The 18,042-nt window shown below is 39.8% G+C and overlaps 2 protein-coding genes and 1 long non-coding RNA gene across 5 annotated transcripts in view; 2 read left to right on the top strand and 1 right to left on the bottom strand.

The window, feature by feature from the left end:
• The window catches only part of LOC138756330 (E3 ubiquitin-protein ligase Topors-like), a 31,148-nt gene that overhangs the window by 226 nt on the left and 12,880 nt on the right, over positions 1 to 18,042 (top strand). The gene's annotated exons all lie outside the window — the stretch shown is intronic.
• Positions 1,235 to 6,121, bottom strand: LOC138756416 (uncharacterized). The gene is made up of 2 exons (XR_011353060.1): positions 5,922 to 6,121; positions 1,235 to 1,501 (listed from the first exon to the last, which is right to left on the bottom strand). It is a non-coding gene; the product is annotated as an uncharacterized lncRNA (long non-coding RNA).
• The window catches only part of rigi (RNA sensor RIG-I), a 109,460-nt gene continuing 95,566 nt past the window's right edge, over positions 4,149 to 18,042 (top strand). For 2 of the 3 annotated variants that reach the window (XM_069922866.1, XM_069922862.1), the window contains exon 1: positions 4,242 to 6,416. The gene's annotated coding sequence lies outside the window, so the exon portion shown is untranslated. Of the gene's footprint in view, positions 6,417 to 18,042 lie in introns of all 3 variants that reach the window. The other variant, XM_069922873.1, reaches the window with a different exon arrangement.

Genomic DNA, 18,042 nt, shown 5'->3' with positions numbered 1-18,042 from the left:
CTTGGTTCTTAACACTCACTCTCAATTACAGCCTGCTTACACAACCCTGATGTTAAATTATTCCTCAAAGGCAGTCATGCTTAGACTCCAAGATCTAGAAAAAAAAACCAAGATGAAATTGGCTACAGCTTTTCCCCTACTTATGATCTATGCTTCATATGACTGAAAAAATACTGTATAAATTTTAAAAATGAAGGAAAAATATGTAAATATAAATTATGCTTGGTCGTATGTCCACCAATGCTAATGGCTGTGTGTGTATGATAGTGACACGTCAGACAATATCCTGGCATTTTCTACATCACAGCATCTCTTCTCAGGACAAAAGAATGCTGTACAGGTACAGCAGGCTGTCGGGAGAGCACGGGGCAGTGGGATCAATGTGGGGACTATATGCCATTCTAACATACTTCCGTCTATTTCTCAATCAGAATGGAACTTGGTCATATATCAGGGAATAGCTATTTAGAGATTTAGTTAACAAAGACAAAAATACTTTCAATTTAACAACTTTATTTAGTTCAGTAAAAACATCAATATATATACAAAAATATGTATTTACATTAACTATACAGCACTGTTTTCCCCAATTTAGAAAAATTATGCCCAATTATAATATTTTTGTACAATGTGGAAATAAGTATGCTTTGGTCACAATTTATTTCTAATTCCTGATATAGCCAGACATGCAATAACCTCCATTTAATGTAGTTAAACAGGATCTGGCCAATGGCCAGATTGATTGTCTTTCTGCAATTTGGAGTTAAAGAAGCGTGACAACACCTTAACTCTGTCCCCATGCCATCCACTATTTGCAAATTACTGAACGCACTATTTTTCTCCAGGATAAACTGGTTGTTATATTAATCTGTACCCATGCTTATTACAAAAGACTGCACCTTCCTTGTTCATTATTAGCTTGTGGTTTTATACATTTTTTTCAAGTGTTTATCCATCTTCCCCTGAAGTAATCCAAGTTACGTGCTTCAACCAGTTCCCACATTAACAATTTTACATTCTTACCATTCCTGAGAAAGAAGTATCTGCTAAGTTCCATACTGATGTGACTGATAATTGTCCATCTATTATTATTAGAGTCCTAATATTAAGTAGAGAGCCACATCTTTCTTTAAAAAAACTATCATTATTTTTATCATCATCATTTATATACATATTAGAATTTAAGTGATAGTTTGAGAAGTAAATAAAACCATTTTGCTATCTGAAACAATCATCTGATGCACATGAACAAAATCATATTTGCAATTCTCACAACAGAACTTATTACCAGCTTTGAATATTTTGATTCTGGCTCATGATCTTCCATTAGCATATTGTGAAGTTAGTGCTGAGACTTTTCACCTGGTCTCATGGTATTTGGTCCAGACAAGCAGAATATTCTGAAGTTCTAATTTTGCATTTTCTGCAGATACTGAATAGCTGTCATCTTGGATGCGTAGATAACAAATCCCCAAGAGAGTAAGACGATGAACAAGAGAATCTATGAAATAAGATATAGTTATTACATCAATGAATTTCAGTGACTAAAATAAATAAAGAGAATGCTGAAAATACACACCAGGTCAGGTCACGTCTGTGAGAAGAGACAAAATTAATGTTTAGGTCAAAGACATTTTATCAAGACTGGGAAGAGGACAAAAGAAGCTTGTTAAGTAGCAGCCTCTTTTGCTTTGAGGAAAACAACCTATCCAGTTTTTTTGTGATAAGTGAAATGTTCCAATCCCGTCAACTTCCTGGTGAATCTTCTCTGCACTTTCTGCGCAGTCTCATTCTTGTGACCAAAAACTGCACAGAAGGCTTAAGTTGTGTTCTAACCAATATTTTAGAAAATCAGAACATGACATTTCTGCTTTTTTTTTCTGAGCTATGGTTGATGAAGGAATACATCCCATATGCTGTCTTCATCACTCTATATATTCACTTTTACTAGGGATCTAAGAAGCTGTACCCCAAGTCCTGTTGTTCAACACTCCCAAGGGCCCAACCATTTTCTATAATACCTATCTTACTTGAATCACTTCACACTTGTTAGAATTAAATTCCATATGGCATTACTCTACAGAACATTCCAACTAATCAGTTTCATGCTGTTCCCTAAGATGATTCTGCTATCAACACTATCACTTTTTTCTGTCATCTGCACATCTAAGTCATTAATATATGTCACAAGCAACAAAAGTCTCAGCACAATCCTTGTGGTACACCACTGGTCATGGACTTCCCAACAGAAAAGCAAACCTCTGCCACTGGTGCTCTTCAACTACCTGACAAGGTTATATAACACAGAAGCACCATCTCTACTATTCAATGAGACTCGCCAAGGCAAATAGCGCCTTTGGAAGACTACACAAAAGAGTCTGGAAAAACAACCAACTGAAAAACCTCACAAAGATTATGGAATACAGAGCCGTTGTCATACCCACACTCCTGTTCAGCTTCGAATCATGGGTCCTCTACCGGCATCACCTACGGCTCCTAGAACGCTTCCACCAGCGTTGTCTCCGCTCCATCCTCAACATTCATTGGAGCGACTTCATCCCTAACATCAAAATACTCGAGATGGCAGAGACCGACAGCATCGAATCTACGCTGTTGAAGATCCAACTGCGCTGGGTAGGTCACGTCTCCAGAATGGAGGACCATCGCCTTCTCAAGATCGTGTTATATGGCAAGCTCTCCACTGGCCACCGTGACAGAGGTGCACCAAAGAAGAGGTACAAGGACTGCCTAAAGAAATCTCTTGGTGCCTGCCCCATTGACCACCGCCAGTGGGCTGATATTGCCTCAAACCATGCATCTTGGCGCCTCACACTTCGGCAGGAAGCAACCTCCTTTGAAGAAGACCGCAGAGCCCACCTCACTAACAAAAGACAAAGGAGGAAAAACCCAACACCCAACCCCAACCAACCAATTTTCCCTTGCAACTGCTGCAACCGTGCCTGCCTGTCCCGCATCAGACTTGTCAGCCACAAGCGAGCCTGCAGCTGACGTGGACATTACCCCTCCATAAATCTTCATCTGCCAAGCCAAAGAAAGAAAGAAAGCCCAATATTTCTCATTTCCTATAATCTAATGATCTCACTTGTGAATATATACAAGCAACTTGAGTATTGGTGGCTTTCTTGGGTGGAGGATTCTGAAGATCCACTATCTTCTGGATAAATAAGCTTCTAATCTATCATTCATGTTAACTTAAAAAAAAATGTAATTTAAATTTTTTAAAATTTAGACATACAGCATGGCAATAGGCCCTTCTGGCCCATGAGCCCATGCCACCCAATTGATCTAAACCGTCATACATTTTGAAGGGTGGGAGGAAACCCATGTAGACATGGGGAGAACGTACAAACTGCTTATAGACAGCACAGGATTCAATCCCAGGTCGCTAACACTAACAATGATGTGTGCCCTTTCTAGGGCTTGTGCACTTGCCAGCTTGACGCCAGCCAATGTGCATAGTGGTGTACCAAAGCTGTTGCAGGAACAGTTCAAGGGCTGGTATCATGAAAAATAGTTTAGGAGCCAAAGCTAAGTGAGAAATAAGACAGATAGACCAGAGCAAGGAAGTAAATCAAAAGAAGTGATCCTAAATTTCAAAATTTGAGTTTACAGGCAATCATTTGCATTGGGGGGGGGGGGGGGAAATCCTCAAGTTCAAGTTTACTTATCATCTGATTTCACAAGTACAATCCAACGAAACCGCATTCTCTGGTCCTTAATGCAAAACATGCTCCAGACATAAAACCCATTCAGACAACTCATACATATGCAGGACAAATATATAAAATAAATATTGTTTAATAAATAGTGGATTATGGAATGGTTAATGTGAGCAGTTCATTTAATTTTTCAGCATTCTCACTACCTGTGGGAAGAAACTGTTTCTCAGCCTAGTGGTGTTGACTCTGATACTTCAGTATCTCTTTCCCGACGGGAGTAGCTGAAAGATGTGTGTGGGGTGGTAGGGGTCCCCAACAATTTTGTGCATCCTCTTCAGACAGTGATCCCAGTAGACCACATCATGGGGGGGGGGGGGTCATTTATCCTCTCTGCCACTCTTAATAGACCTGCGAATTGACCTCTGATCTACTTCTCTATGACAATCATACCACACAGCCAGCCAAAATGCTCTCAATAGAGCTCCTATAGGAGGTTGACATGATGGTGGCCAGTAGCCTAACCTGATTCAGTCTTCTAAGAAAGTTCAGTCCCTGTTCTGCCTTCCTGATAAGTGAGGGATGTGTCCACAATAGGTCACTAGATAAGTCATATCTTATATAAACAAAACTATGAAAGGAATAGTTTAGAAACAGGGAGATTGTTTCCATTGGTAGGTGAAATTAGCCTCAAGTAGAATTAACACATTTCAGGAGGAATTGCTTCTCTCAGGGAGGTTAATCTGTGGAATTCTCTGCCCAACGAAGCAGTAGTGGCTGCCTCCATAAATGTTTTTAAGACAGATATTTTTGTAAAATAGAGGAATTAAGGGTTATTGGGAATAGGTGGGTAAATGAAGCTGAGTTCTGAGAGAGACGGCCTTCTCCAGCTCCTGTTCCTTATGCTGAGCATGTGGCTCCTGGTTCCATATGCTTTGCAATGACCCTGCATCAGCACTTTTCTCAATCTTCATCTCCATATCAGGAGACAAACTACCTACAGAATTACCTTGACTACACCTTTTCCCATCCTATCTCCTGTAAAGATTCTATACTTTTCTCTACATTCCTCCCTCTCTGCTCCCAGGATGAGGCTTTCCATACCAAGGCATCTAAAATGTCTTCTTTTAGTAAATGTGGCTTCTCCTCTACTGCCATTAATTCAGCCCTCACCCTTACTTCCTACACATCTGGCCTGGTCCCTTCCCCTCAGTGACCTAACAAGAACAGGGTTCCCCTCTCCCTCACCTACCACCCCATCAGCCATCACATTCAGCATAACATTCTTCCCAACTTCCACTAGCTACAATGTGGATCCCACTATATCATCCCATTCCACTCCTTTTTCCACTGGGTTTGCTCCTTCCACGACTCATTGCTTCCCATCAATTACTCCCACCCCTTAGTACCTACTTATGTGAGTGAAGACATGCCTACACATGCATTTACACCTCCTCCCTCACCACTATTTGGGGCCTTCCAAGGGAAGAAATGTTTCACCTATGAATCTGTCTGGATCATTTACTGCATCCGATGCTCTTGATGTGGCTGCTTCCACATCGGGCAGACTGAATGCAGATTGGGAGATTGTTTCATTGACCACATCCACTCCGTCTGCTGCAATAGCAAAAAGCTCCCAGTGGTCAACCACTTCATTTCTACAACCCATTGTCACACTGACATATCTGTCCCTGGCACTTGCAAATTTGAGGAACAACAAACACCTTATATTCCACCTGAGCAGTCTCCAACCAAACTGCATCAATATCGACCTCCAATTTACATTAACCCCTTCCCTTGACCTCTCTCTTTCCATCATCTCTGTCTTCCTTCTTGCGGCTCCCCATTTCTTTCCCTTCTATCAGAGAGTTATACTTCTTAGCCCTCTTCCCCCATCATTTCTCAACTTCTTTCTCTTCTACCCGCGCCCATCATTTAGTTGTTAGCCTGTGTTCCTCCACTCCACCTTATTCAGCCTGTTTTACGGCACTGCTGAAGGGCTCATCCCCCAAATGTCAGTTGCCTTTTACTTTCTGTCGATGTTGTATGACCTGGTGAATCTTTCCAGCGCTTTTGTGTATCGCACTCAACCCCAGCATCTGCAAATACTCTTGTTTGTCTACACTAGCAAATCTCCTAAGAATTCTGTATATTTCTACGAGATCATTTTGTTCTTATTCTAAACACTATAGAGTACAGGTCTCGTCGGCCCACTGCTTCCTGTTGTTCATACTCTATACTTACAAAGGAATAAATCCAGTCCAGAGTTCGCTTACTCACACGAACCATGATTATTCTGCCAACAAAGCGAGCGAGCTCCACTTGCAAATGAAACTCCTTGGGCAGACCTAAACTGTCACCAAGCTGCGCCAATCCTCCAACCCAAGCACGAAAGAGGTGCAATAACCATTGCTTTCTCTTTGATCTTCTGCTGGTCAGAGGATCCTCACCATTCTCCAATTTGGTCCTCCGGTATCCCGTCGGGCAGCGCGCCACGAATTGCTGGTCCTCCAACCTTCCGCCGTCCGGCTGGTCCTCCAGTGTCCCAGCGGCCCCGTCACTCAGCTTGTGTGATGGTGTAACGCCCTCACAGGCAGCGGCCTGAGAGGTCTGTTCCCGGCCGGTCTGTGTAGCGGGAATAAAACAGCAAATGTGGGCTGACGGATAAATAGGAATGGTTTAGCATATAAAAAGAAATTAAAGGAATCTGAGGAAAATCGTGGAGAGCGGCTATTGGAGGTAAGACACTGAGGTGGGTGGAGGGCGCAGGCCAGATGTAGGCCCTTGGACCCTGAGCTGGGAGTTCAGCCTGTAATCAGCGCTGAGGTGAAAGGGTAGAAACCTGGCAAACTCATTGATATCTTAAACCAATCGACTGATGTTGGTTTAGCATTTTTCTCTCTCTGGCCGAGACAACGGTGGGAATCGTGAGTGGTATAAACTTTAAAATTAAATCCAAGTTTTCCGAGAGATCAAAGAAAAGAGTTGTTTAAGTGTGGTTGGAATGTGAAGCCTTTTCCCACAGGCGGTGTAGATGCCAGTAATTCATTTAATATCAGATATTGGCGGATTTTTGTCAGAGGATTAAAAGGATATAGAACTAAAGCGGATAAATGGGATTCAAATTAATAGAGAGAACAGGCATAGTCTTACCGAATACCACATACATGCAATGATCACCATGCAGATACATGAGCTAATTGATGTAAATGTAAGAAAGGTAATAGGAATAAACTTCGGATTTTTTTTTGCAAAAAAAATATGAAATCGTTTGCATTTTTATATAAAAGTTTTTACATGATCTATGAAGTTATTTCGGTCTCTGGAATTCATGTAATTTTGGGCACTGTATTTGAGGATTTCACTGCTTCAGAGAGAAGACAAAGGAAGTTTACAATAAGAGTAGAAAAGTTATGGAGAGAATTTAAATGTTCAGATTGAGATTGTGTTTTAATCAATGAAGAGAAACAACTTTGGGTGGGCAAGGGAATTAGATTAGAAAGTAGATTTTGAAGTAAATGTCATAAGAACCTTTTTAAGCATAAAAATTCTGGTCAAGTTCTCTGCTTGATGAGAATTTTTGCACTTAAAGGGAGTTCTTGGACAATTAATTCTAGGGTTAATTATTCATTATTCAAATACTTCATTATTTGAAGTATGGTTCAAATTAGCTAACTTGGAATGTCAGCATAACACCAAATGTGCTTTGTAATTCAGTGTTTATTTATCTCACAACAGTCCAACCTCTTGCATATGAGGTGGTGTGACTCTATTGGATGAAAATGTAAATCTTTCATTTTCATAAACGTTAAGGCATACCAAAGTAGCCATAATCAGCTGATTACTCTATTGCATGTTAGGGTGATTGATGGACCGTAATCTAGCTAATCTGAGTGTTAGGGTGGAAAAAGGAATTTGTTAATATTATATCAATATTTGGTAATGTGCCATGGTGCTTAAATATGTCCCTAAAACCTTGGAAGTAGCAATGTAGATACTGTAAGTGAAAACAATGGAATCCTTTAGTAGTGTTTTGGTTTGCATTGTTCCATTACAGAAAAAGACGTAGAGCTGCAGTAGTATGCATTGCACTTTATAAAACTATTGTGAGTAGAAATTGGAGACTAACTCCAAGTATAGCTAACATTTTTATTTCTTTGTGAAATATGGGCATTGATGCCAAAGTTGGCATTAATTCCCCATCCCCAGTTATCTTTGAGAAGGATGGTGGTAAGCTACTTTCTAAGGCCTCTAATGTCTTGTGATGATGACTATCCAGCCAGCTCTCCACTGTTGTCTTGCAGTACTGCTTTCCATTATTATTTACCAAATGTTAGCCAGAAATTCTGTTGCAAAGGCACTTCACCAAAACCAAGGATCAAGTTTTGCATACATTCCCCCAACACCGTTGTCTTCAATATTGCATGCCTTCACAATATAATTAAAAATAGCATTTTTTTCATGTGTACCTTGATTAAGTTGGGCTTTACCTTGCCCCTTACCACTTTTGTCATGCTCCTTTGACATTAAATTGTTAACTTGTTGAATGTATATTTGTGGTTGAGCAAAAATCTCTCTAATTGTGTTTCATTAAAATCAGAGCCACTGTAATTGCTCCCCACCACAATCTCTAGCAATTGTCTGAACTGAACCAGACTTCTCACAACTTTGATGTCATATTTGGTTCCAAGATCATTTTTGGAGCACATCCCTGCATCATCATTTCGATACCTATTTTTATCTCCAAATTCCTGCCTAAGGTGCGGCTATTGAAACCAGCATCCTGGCCTTCCAGACTTCACAATTGCAATGCATTTCCCACCAGATTCTCTCATCCTATTCTTCATACTTTAGGGATTATCCAAACTCTATCCCTACAGCTGCTAACATACATTGGGCTCCAAAATTCACCTTAAAATCGCATTGCCACTGTTTCCTCCTTTAAGATATTCCTTTAAAAGTTACACCTATGGCTAAATTTTTAGTCCTTGTATAGATATGTATTTAGTACATCAAGGCCCTACATTTTAAAAAAAAAAGATATCAAACCGATCATTAATTTCAATTGTGTTGAGAAAGAACACATTTTAAGAATGCACCTACTTTTCTTCGGGTCACCACTTGAGGGACCAAACAGGAAATTATTTAATATCTCTTCCAAATGTTTAAAAAAAAAAGTTTTGCCATGGATAATCTAGTGGAATAGACTTCTAGATAGATGTACTGGTTTATCGGTCAGAACCCAGGGTTCAAATTATCATCATCTTGATAAATGCCAGGTCTTTGTAAACCTTTTGAGCCTAGGAAATCACATTTAAACATTTATTTAGACACATAGTATGGTAACAGGCAATTTTGCCCCTTGAGCTTGTGCCGTCCAATTAACCTACAATCCCTGGTACATTCTGAATGATGGGATGAAATCTGAACTCCCAGGAAAATCTCACGCAGACGTGGGGAGAACATACCAACTCCTTACAGACATCGTGGGATTCAAACCCCAGTCCTCATTATTGATGCTGTAACAGTGTTGCGCTAACCATTTTGCTAACCGTGCCACCCATGGATATGGTATTGTTAACAGTTTTGATGCAGTTTTTAGGCTTGCATGGGTTTCTTTCAAAAGGAAAATTGAGTGTGTATCTTGCATGTGCATCCAGTGCATTGATCTAGACCAATGGTTTTTAAACTTTCTTTCCACTCACATACTCACAATGCCATGGGGATTACTTAAGGTGATATGTGAATGGAAAGAAAAAGATTAAAAACCACTATTAATCGTACCTAATTGACTCATTATGTGGATGGTTTCATAACTCCAAAGGAAATTAGGCCAATGACAATTTTTCTCAAGCAAAAATTGGGTCTAGAGCAGTGGTTCTCACCTTTTTTCCAACTCACATACCACTTTAAGTCATCCCTTACTAATCACAGCACCTATGGCATAGGGATGACTTAAGGTGGTATGTGAGTAGAAAGATAAAGTATGAAAACCACTGATCTAGACCAGCCATTCTCGATGGAGCCACTTAAGGAGGGTCATGGACTGAAATCATAATTTTTTGGAGTTGTTTTTTAAGTAGTCATTAGGAGAGAATTATGGAAGAAACCAACTAACTTTGACTGCTTCACAGGAAAGGGGACCATAAACTTTTGAGCAGAGTCCTAAGGGTCCATAGCCAAATAAAAGGTTGAGAATGACTGATCTAGACAATGCAGTTTTTCTACTACTTCCAAATTTTCTCCTTGTATTTTATATGGAGGCGGGGAAGGCAGTGCAGTTGGGAGTAACCTTTTCATGGCATATATTGCGCAGTCTGCAGATGTGTCTCAGTTTGCAGTAGAACAGAGGGATCTGGGAATATAAGCACATAATTCCCTGAAGTGACATCAGATGTTAAGAAAGCTTTTGGCTTATTTGCCTTCATATATCAAAGAATTGAGTATATAAGTTGGGACATTTTGGTAAAGTTGCATAAGACATTGGTGACGCCAAATTTGGAATATTGTGTGTAGTTTTGGTCACCTAACTACAGGAAAAAAAAAGATTTACTAGGCTGTTGCTGGGACTTCAGGAACTGAGTTATAGGGAAAAGTTAAACAGGTTAGAATTTTATTCCCTGGAGCGTAGAAGAATGAGGGGACATTTGTTAGAGGAATATAAAATGATGAGGGGTATAGACAGTAAATGTAGGTAGGCTTTTTTTTACTGAGAGTAGGTGAGATACAAACCAGAGGGCATCCATGGGTTAAGGATAAAATGGAAAAAGTTTAGGGGAAACATTGGAGAAATCTTCTTCATACAAAGAGTAGTGGGAGTGTGGAATGAACTGCCAGTTGAAGTGGTGAATGCATGCTCAATTTTAACATTTATTAAAAATTTGGACAGATACATGGAGGGCGGTGGATGGGTGCTGGTCAGTGGGACTAAGCAGAATAAAAGTTTGGCACAGACCAGAAAGGCCGAAGGGCCTGTTTTCTGTGCTATAATGTTCTATGGTTCTGTATCTGCGTTGGAAGTACTAATCCTCGAGTATTACTTTGTGATGTACGCAATTTGTCCATCGATCAGGACAAAAGAGAGAAGACTGTAATACTATTATGAACTCCTTAAGTGAAGTTCATTGAAATATACACAGACCTAATGGCCACACCCAAATGGATTGTTTTTCTATGCACATTGTGCCATACATAAGCAGAATTAAATTTAAGGATCCTAGAATTTTAAGCACATGTCCAATCAGGGGATTTCTTTGCACGAGTTCTTAAATATTTGCAGCTAGCCCCAGTCCCATTGATTTTTGTAACATGGTGGGTATCCATGCATGTGATAATTTACAAGCCTTAGAGTAAAACACTAAACCTTTGAGTAAACCTCATCTATTCATCCCTTCCAATTAATCGCCCCCTTGGTACCTTTCCCTGCAGACATAGGAAGTGCCACACTTGTGCACACACCTCCTTCCTCACCACCAAACAGTCCTTCCAGGTGAAGCAACACTTCACTTGTGAATCTGCAGGAATTACTGTATATTTTGGCATATAAGTCGACCACCAAATAAGTTGACCCCCTTATCCAGCCTTATTTTAATGGTTTTATCATATATTGGGCAAATAAGTCGACCCCTAAAAATCACATTGAGCTGTTTGGCGTTGTCTGGCATATAGGTTGACCCCCTCCCCCAAATTGCAATGACTGAGTCGTTGGGCATTGGCTGTGGTTGGTTGTTAGAGGTGCCAGCAAAATGACAAAAGTATGAAGTGAGTTTTAAGTTGAAAGTAATAGAAACAACCAAAAAAAACCAACAAGTGCGCTGCTGCAAGAAAATTTGATATATATGAGAAGTTGGCAAGAGATTGGAGAAAGAAAGAAGAGATTCTAAGAAAAATTCCATAAAGGCAATGTTTGGTGAGAAGAGGAATCACTCATTGGCCAAAGTTGGTAAAATCACTTTGCAGAATGGGTACATGAACAGGGACAAGATTGCTACAAAGTCACACAAAATAAAATAAGAGCATTTGCACTGAAGTGGGCAAAGTCACCCAGAACTCAGTGGTTTTGAGGCTACAGTAGGCTTGTGCAACTGAACAGTAAAAATCTGGTATTACAACAAAAAACAAAATTTACACAGGAACTACCAAAAGATCTTGATCATAAAGTTGCAAGTTTTCACCAGTTTATTATATCTAACTGGCAGAAACAAGTTTGAATTGGCAAATATTGGAAACATGGACAAAACCTCCATGAATTTTGAAATGATAAGCAATAGAACAGTGGAATGGAAAAGTGTGAAAAATGTGCAAACCAGTGGTACAGGCCATGAAAGGACAGGGTTTATGGTGGTGTTATTGAGCATGGCTGATGGGACAAAGTTAAGACCATGGTAATCTTCAAATGCAAACTTAAACCTAAAATAAAATCCCCAGCAGGTATTTTTGTACATTTTCATGAAAAAGGATAGATGGATGAAAATGGTGTAAAACTATGGATAGACAGGCAGCCAGATGGTTAATGCAAGGAACAGAGTTTGCTGACCTGGGATATGTTTCGTAGCCACCTAACTGAGAAGACTAAAAGTAGATGAACACCTCATAACCTCACCTCATGGTGGTTATCCCAGGTGGTTTGACGTCTGTATTGCAAACTCTCAATGTCTGCTTGAAGAAGCTATTCAAAGACCATGTGCGTGAAGAATGGAATCCATGGATGAAGAGTGTAGAAAAATCATTTGCAAAAGGCGGGGCAATGTGTGCTGCATTACTTGATGTCCTGTGTGACTTTATGCTCAAAGCCTGGGATAAAGAGAAAGTAGAAACTGTAATAAAATCATTTAAAAAGTGCAGTATCTCGTGCAGTTGATGGTATGGAAGATGATTTATTGTGGGACACTGACGATGGAACAGAAGCTGCCTCATCAGATACAGATTGGGATCCATATGATGACTGCTTAAACAGTGAGAGTATGGATGTGTTTGCCATGATCTTTGCCTTAGACAATGATAGTGATTTTGAAGGATTCTAAATGTTCTTTAGTTCAACAAAATTTTCAATAAAAATTTGATGTAGTTTTTTTTTGTTTTTTAAGGGTCGACTTATAAGCCGAATCAGTTTCCAAGGGTCGACTTGTGTGCTGAATTGGCATCCAATGTTTTTTTAGTTGAATTTAAGGACTCAAAAGTATATCTTGCGTACAAGTCGACCCCCATATTTTTGAGGCTTTCAAGTCGCGACTTGTTTGCCGAAATATACTACATCCAGTGCTTCCCATTGTGGCCTCCTTTATATCAGGGATACTAGATGCAGGCAGGAAATTCACTTTTCTGAGCATCTTCGCTCTGTCCGCATCACTGACAGGGATCTCCCAGTCACCAACCATTGTGATCCACTTTCGCACTGACGTGTCTGTCAATGGCTTCATGTACTATTAAACTAAGACCACCTTTAAATTGGAAGAGCAACACCTAATTTTCCATTTGGGCACTCTCCAATCACATGGCATTAACATTGACTTCTCTGGTTTCTGTTGGACAACTCACCATTCTTCCTCTCTTCCCCATCCCTCTGACTTCTTTCCTCCAGCTCCCTATCCCCTTACTCTCCATGCACAGGGCCATCGTCCATCCCCCTGTTTACTGATATGCCCTACCTCTCTTATCTACCCTTTACCTCCTGGCTGTGGGACTGTGCTCCTCCCGCACCATTTTGTTTGGGCATCTGTTTACATTTTTCTCATGCCTTGATGAAGGGTTCAAGCTCGAAACATTGGTTATGTATTTATAAATAGAGACATACAGCATGGTTACGGGCCATTTCGGCAAATGAGCCAGTGCCACCCAATTAACCTACACCCCTGGTGTAGGTTTCAAATGGTAGGAGGAAACCAGAGCCCCCAAGGAAATCCCACACAGACATGGAGAGAACATACAAACTCCTTACAGACAGCGCGAGATTCGAACAATGGACCTGATCATTCGCACTGTAAAGGTGTTACACTAGCCACTATGCCAACCGTGCCGCCATATTTTTATCTTTGCTATAAGTTACGCGGTTTGACCTGGTAAGTTTCTCCAGCATTGCGCATTTACAAGCCTTAAATGAGTTGAACATTCAGAAATGCAAGGAGGCTCACAGGGATATTCTGAAAACTGTTGAATATTGTTTGAAATAAATTCATAGGAAACTATTATGTATCCAATCAAACTATAAAACAATTTAATAAACTTTCTAAAAGTTATTTTTAATCATTTTAAATTAACAAGTGCAGAGAAAATTTACAAGAACGTTGTGGGACCTGAGGAGTTGAATTATAGGGAAAGGTTGAATAGGTTATTTACAGGACTTTATTCCTTGGAGTGTCAAAGAATGAGTGGAGATTTGATAGAGGTATACAGAATTGAGGGGTATAGATGAGGTAAATACACACTGAGGGTGGGTGAGACAAGAAAGAGAGACGTGGGTTAAGAGTGAAAAGTGAAATGTTTAAGGGGAATATTAGAGGAAATGTTTTCAATCAGAGGATAGTGAGCATATGGAATGAGCTACCAGCAGAAATGGTGGATGTGGGTTGATTTCAACATTTGAGAGAAATTAGGTTAGATGCATGGATGGAAAGGGTATGGAAATCTTTGGTCCCTATGCAGGTCAATGGGATTAAGCAGAATAATAATTTAGCATGAACTGGATGGACCAAAAAACCTGTTTCTGTGCTGTTGTGTTCCATAGTAGTCACATATACTGAATTGAAATTGGCATAAAATGTTGGAAAAATTGTGGAAAAATTAATTTTCAACTGATATAACAACTTTTTTATTACATTTTAATATGCTGGCCAGATTCCCAATTCATCTCATACTTTTCATTCATCAGTGTGGAAACAAGTTGGAGAGGAAAATTAGTGGGTCATTTCTGCAGCTATGAAAGCTCCCATGGCTTTAATTTTAGAACAAGCTTCTCCTTCTCCAGTTTCTGTTAAACTCATCTCCTGAGTCTCTCTCTCTCTTTCCTTATCCCTCTATCTACTTTCCTCCAGCTCCACATTCCCTTCCCTTCTATCTCCATTCATAGAGCTACCCTGGCCCCTATCACATCTCAGCTTCTTCTACCCTCCCACCTGTATCCACGCATGACCACCTACCTGTTAGCCTGTGCTCCTCCCCCTGCATTTTCCCTCTTTCCTCTCACCCATCTTTTTATTTAGGTGCCTGTCTGCTTGTCTCCTTGGGCTCTAAATGTTGGTTACCTTTTACTTCCTATAGATGCTGCTTGATCTACTTGGTTTCTCCAGCACTTTTGTATATTACACTGCACATTCTAAACTCAGTTTCAATTGTAAGGGTGTACATGGAAAGGGGGAAGAGAGTCAGGAGGGCAGACAGATGTGTCTGATGTGGGGAAAAACTCTAGGCTGGACTGCTCTGTAGCACTGCAGATTATGCTGTTTGGGGGAGGAGGGGGAACCTCTAAAATATTCTGCAAATAAACCACAAAAACTCATAATAAACACATCCTTTCCTATTTATAATGCTGTTATTTTTTTTATTTTTCACACTGTGAACCATTTCAACCCAAATATATACAAGCGTTTCTCATTAAATATACACAGTGGCATTTTCTCCCTTTTTTCACCCTACCCTCCCTCCCCCCTTCCCACCCCCCTCCAAAACCAATAAATATTCAACATATACAATACAATAAAACCATAAAACAATGTCTTCACATAATGAAAAATAAACGAGAAAAATGTGTCATCTAATTTTACACCCTGAATCAAGTTGTTTTGTCTTCTTATCATTTTAGGGGGTGGAGGTCCGAGGCAAGCCCTTTCTTATGTTCCATGTACGGTTCCCAAATTTGTTCAGATAATGTGACTTTATTTTTTTTAAATTATATGTTATTTTTTCCAATGGAATACATTTATTCATTTTCATGTACCATTGCTGTATTCTCAGACTCTCTTCCATTTTCCAAGTTGATATTATACATTTTTTTTGCTACTGCTAAGGCTATCATATTTTTGCGCTTTATCCAATTTGAGGCCTAATTCCTTATTTCTTACGTTACTTGAAGAAAGATCTCTGGATTTTTTGATATGTTATTTTTTGTGATTTTATTTAATATCTGATTTAGACCTTCCGAAAACATTTTCACTTTCTCACATGCCCAAATTGCATGTACTGTTGTTCCCTTTGCCTTCTTACAGCGAAAACATCTATTTGATAATGTTGGATCCCATTCTTTTAACTTTTGAGGCGTGATATATAACTTCTGTAACCAATTATACTTTATCATGCGTAACCTTGTGTTTATTGTATTCTTCATAGTTCCAGAACATAACTTTTCCCATGCTTCATTTTATATCTTTATGTTTTAAATCTTTTTTCCCACTTTTGTTTAGGTTTATAGCTTATTTCATCATTTTCCTTATCTTGCAGCTTAATGTACATGTTCGTTATAAATCATTGAATTATCATTGTCTCTGTAATCACATATTCAAAGCTGCTTCCTTCTGGTAATCTCAGTCTGTTTCCCAATTTATCCTTTAAGTAGGCTTTCAGTTGATGATATGCAAACATTGTACCATGAGTTATTCTATATTTGTCCTTCAACTGTTCAAATGTTAATAAATTATTTCCCATAAAACAATTTTCTATTCTTTTGATTCCTTTTCTCTCCCATTCTCTAAAGAAAAGGTTATCTATTGTAAAAAGGAATTAGTGGGTTTTGTGTCAATAACAATTTTGGTGAGAGGAGTCACGTGATGGGGTAGTGGCCGGTAGGAGAATACCAGCCCTCTCCAGAAAAGAAGGAAAAAAAGTGAGGAAAAAACAAAGCCTCAGACACACAAATCACAACAAATAAAAAAAAATGGCACCAAAGAAAGAAAAACCAAAAACAACGGGAAGAAAAGAAGAAAGACACCGGAAGAGAAAGGTGAAGGCCCTACCTGTACGAAAAAGCAGGGACCCGCCCTGGAAAGAGGAGCCCACTCCCTGAGGTCATTGGAGACCCTGCAGGGTCGCGACCCATCAGGACTGCAAAGATAGCTCACAGAGCCAAACAGAGGTGCACATGTTTGATGCGCACGACAAAGACAACACCGGCAGGAGGGGGGACCAGCTGTGGAGTGGAATTCTACAGCACGAACAGCTGAGAATGACCCGACAGCAGGGCTCCCAGCGGGAAGATACAGAAAATAACGGGAACGAGAGAGGTGAGAATGAAAAAAGGAAACCAGAGACACAACAGTTAACCAGCCCAGAAGAAGAGGACCAACATCAGACACCATATTTAAAAAAAAACCTAACAAACTGAGACAAGCAGTCCAACAAGAAAGTCACAAAAGACACAGATACAAGGAAGAGAAGTAGAAGACACAAACCCTAGAGCAGACACAGAAGAAGAAGGAGGACATCAAGCTCTGCACAGAGAAATAGGAGATAAAGAGAATGGACAGTATAGACAAAAAAAATTTTTCAAGAATATTTAGAAGCATTAAAAGAATGGCTGACACGAGAATTTAGTGAAATAAAAAGAAAAATGAAAATTACAGAAGAAAAAGTGAGTAGAATAGAGCTGGTCATAACAGAAATAGGGAAAAGATTAGATAAGGTGGAAGAACGAGAAACAGCCGTAGAAATGGAAGTGAACGACTTAAAAAGAAAATGGGAAGAAACTGATAAAGTTAAAGAAACACAGGAGTTGTTAGCTCATAAGATGGATATAATGGAAAACTATAATAGGAGAAACAACATAAAGATAGTGGGCCTTATGGAAGATGAAGAAGGCACAAATGTGAAAGAATTTATAAAAGAATGGATCCCCAAGGTCCTGGGAATGCCAGAAATGCAGGAAGGAATGGAAATAGAAAGTGCACACAGAACATTAGCCCCGAAACCACAGCCACAACAAAAACCAAGATCAATTTTAGTAAAATTCCTAAGATATACGACAAGAGAAAATATATTGGAGAAGGCAATGAAAAAAATGAGAGAAGACAAAAAGCCACTGGAATACAAAGGTCAAAAAAAAAATTTCTACCTAGACCAGGGGTTTCAAGCTTGCGGCCCGCGGGCCAACTGCGACCTTCGGGACGATAGTTTTGTGGCCCCGCCTTAATATGAAAGTTTAATGTTAGTGCGGCCCGCAAGTTTGATATGATTGGCACTTTTCGGTGTTGTGTGCGGAGCTGAACGAACCTACCAATCACGGGGGCGGGACATCGGCTGGGCTTATTGCGAATATAAGCATATTTGTGTGCATTTTCTATTTGTCATTATATGCACGCGGCACATGCACAATTTCCACGGCCGCTCCCGCTTCACGCGCTTCAGCAGCCAGTCTGAACCCGGAAGTTGTTGCTCAGCG

The sequence above is a fragment of the Narcine bancroftii genome, chromosome 1 (assembly GCF_036971445.1).
Source record: "Narcine bancroftii isolate sNarBan1 chromosome 1, sNarBan1.hap1, whole genome shotgun sequence".
Lineage (NCBI taxonomy): Eukaryota > Metazoa > Chordata > Chondrichthyes > Torpediniformes > Narcinidae > Narcine > Narcine bancroftii.
The sequence above is the reverse complement of the archived record's forward strand: the minus strand, read 5'-3'. Positions and strand labels throughout refer to the sequence as shown.